The sequence below is a fragment of the Gavialis gangeticus genome, unplaced genomic scaffold, assembly GCF_001723915.1.
Source record: "Gavialis gangeticus isolate Ggan-Ray unplaced genomic scaffold, GavGan_comp1, whole genome shotgun sequence".
NCBI classification, from domain to species: Eukaryota; Metazoa; Chordata; order Crocodylia; family Gavialidae; genus Gavialis; species Gavialis gangeticus.
In genome coordinates this window covers 62,109,384-62,112,624 of record NW_017729022.1, presented here as the reverse complement: position 1 = coordinate 62,112,624, position 3,241 = coordinate 62,109,384, and positions in this window count along the sequence as shown.

Genomic DNA, 3,241 nt, shown 5'->3' with positions numbered 1-3,241 from the left:
AGATATGAGGAGAAACACAAGCTCAGAGAGGTAAAATGATTCACCTAAGGTCATGCAGTAGGTCAGTGGCAGGGCTGGGATTGGAACCCAGTTTCCAGTGTCTTGTCCAGGGCTGTAGCCCTTCAAGCACACTGGTGTTGCCAGCATTAGCCCATGTAGGATTGACTTCCAGCTGTAGAAAAATCAGATTTCATATAGTTTGGTATTATTCAATAATGTGATCATGAAATATCACTTTAAAGACTGAGTTAAAGAGAATGGTATTTTAGCAGATAATCCAGGGGGAAAGCCAGCCAACAACACTTTAGTGAGAGTAGACAATTAATGTGTGCAGAATCCTCATATGACCAAGCTGGCTTGTACGTTATTTAATACCAATGTGATGTTACATGGGTTATTAAAAATGAAGTATAGTGTTAGGTGTATGTGGTACTAGCATCAACAATTGTGATGCGCCTGTTTGCTTTCCAGTTTTCTAGACTAAAATCTGATCGTCAAAACTGAGGATCTCCAGTGACCTTACTTTCTTCAGATTTGAGATCTAATATCCAACAGGGAAAAAAATAAGATAATTTCTATAAGCTGCTGTCTTGTGACCTATGATAGAAATGTCAGTTTGTTGTTGTTTTCCTCCCTGCAATCAGCAGTTCATAATGAATAAGCACAGCAGATTTTAGGACTCTGGCTCAAAGGGGAACTTGTTTTCAAAACTGTAGCTCAAAAGGGCATACAAATGGCTGAAGTCCCAAGAGAAAAACATATCTGAAATTTCAGTGGTCTGCTGTAGGAAGGTGAAAGTTTAGTTCTGGAGTTTCAACTGAACTTGGAATTCAGTGTCACAAGTCTAGCTTTGTAGGATAAGTAAAATTAACTATTAGTCAACCACGTGGTTAATGCACTTTGGTGTAAGAGATGCTGTGATATCTGTTGCTCAAATAAGAGTGGTAACTTCACTTGCCAAGAAAAAGGACCTTTGTATAGAGATAAGAGCTACACAGTCCTTATCTCTGTTCATATAAGGCCCAGGGCCCAGCTCTTCAAGTATTTGTAAAAGCACACCTGAGGGGGAGATTTAGGTGGGTTCCACCACATTTCTTCAGAGATACTCTAATGATCAGCAGCTGTAGGGTTGTTCTGTTCACTAGCTCTCTTTTCTTCTGGCAGCATAAAGGGAATGGGGCAGGGCCAAGGAGTGAGCAAGGAATGAGCTCATGGATAATACAGGACTGCTAGTTAATATCTTTACGTCAAAGGCTTATACTGCAAAGTGGGTGCCACCAACTGAATGGTGGTCATTGGTCTGGAGCACTGCGCTGCTCTTAGAAGAGACACACTGACAGGAGTAGGGGCAGGAAGAGACTGAAGAACTAGGTAAGTGTGGTGTCTTGGAATGCATATTGCTTAAACCTCTAAGCAGAGAAAGAGGTTAGCATTTAGCTGTGCCACTGCTCAGCTTTAGACTTGCATTTCCTTTTGATTTGACTTGATTTCTATCTCTCTTCTTCTAATAAACTTGTTTTTCTTTAAGATCAGTTTCTCTGGCTGCTGAATTGTGAAAGGTGAATTCACTAAAATGTGTGCCTAGTAATGAGACAGGCCAACTTCTGCTCCCTGAGGAGGCAGAAGGGTGTTTAAAACTGGGGGTGGGGGCTGCAGCCCTCTGTCAGATTTAAAAGACAGCTCCCAAAGGAGCATTCCAGTTCTCATACTGAGGTACAGGAAGAGGAAAAGTTTACAGAAGATGGAGAGTTCATTAATTAGGGCGCTGTGCCTCTATAGAGAGGGGAGCACAGATAGCCCGTTGACTACAAAGAATGATAGCAAAAGGAAGATCCATGATGATGATTCTTAGAAGTCTGGGACCTCCTGAGTTCAGGAGCGAGTTCCTGCTCCCCGTAAGTTAGAGATCCCAGGATCTAGCTCTAAACCTTTTGTTTACACCTGGCAGATGTGAACACACCCATCCAAGCTGCAATCTCTTCTCTTTCTGGGAAGAACTAGAGTGCATGATTGTACCCAAATTTTGTGACTGGCTATAATACCCATAAAAGTTTGCAACCTCTAGAGTAGGGTGGGTATGTAGTCTGGAAGGACGCCAGTGCTCTCACTCTGGCATGAAAAGGTGTTGGCTTTCTTTAAACAGCTCTGAGGGCACAATTTTGCCTGCCAAGGGTCTCCAGAACAGCTCCAGCTGTTGCTGTCATGGAGACAACAGTATCAGAGAGTCGCTTCACTCCTGTCTGACAGAGGATCCATAAGTCTCTCCCACTCCCAAGCCCAGTCACCCATCACTGAAGTGTTTTTGGCTGGATGCCCCTGGGGTCTGGGGATGGTACACAGAGCCTTTCTCTTGCAGGTCACCAGTTACAGTGTGTACATGGTGAATGTACCATCTGATGGGTGTTCACTGGCCTGGGCAAGACGAATTGGCAGTCTCTGTCTATTCCTAATGGGATCCGTAGTCACATAACAGAAATCACATCATGAACACAAGCAAGACTAACTGGTGTCACTTGCTAGCAGTCTCAGAAGAGTAGTCAAGGATTAAATGCAAATTGACCCATGAAACCTGAACTCCCTGCTGCCTTTCTGGAGATGATTCTTTTCACAGCAGGGTTGAAGCTCTTTGTGAGGAGTCCATTTGTTCTGCTGCTGCTTGTTCTGTGGAAGAGGAACCAACACCTTAGTCAAATTACATTTTAAGCTGTTTGCAGATCTCACCCAAGGCTCCCAGCCATAAGACCTGCCAACCCAGAACTATTTACTAGTACCAAATTCATGGGAAAGAAAGAACCATAAGAGACCTTGACTCGCAGATGGAGTAACTATTTTCTTTTCCAAAGATTCTCACTAAGCAAAGCTTCCTTGTTTGTCATCTCATCTCCTTTGTGCAAAACCCTTTTAATGTCTGTCAAGGCTTGTACCACTGTGATGCTGTACACTGCCATATCACCTACTTCATAGGCTTTCAGCTCTTGTAACTCATTTTCTGTCTCTCTAGTGTTTTCAAGGTACTCAGAATCAAGTTTCATTTGCATCAGTTTACCAGCACCACAACAGCTGGTTACAACCAAGGATTATTACCTTTATCCTTACATTGTCCCTTTCCATATCCAAAATCTGGGGCCCTTGAGTCTGTGGTTTTAAGTCTGTCTTATGCATGTCTTACTTGCATGTATGTCTTACTGCATTCCTCTGGGAAGCATTCATAGATTCATAGATTAAGGGTCGGAAGGGACCT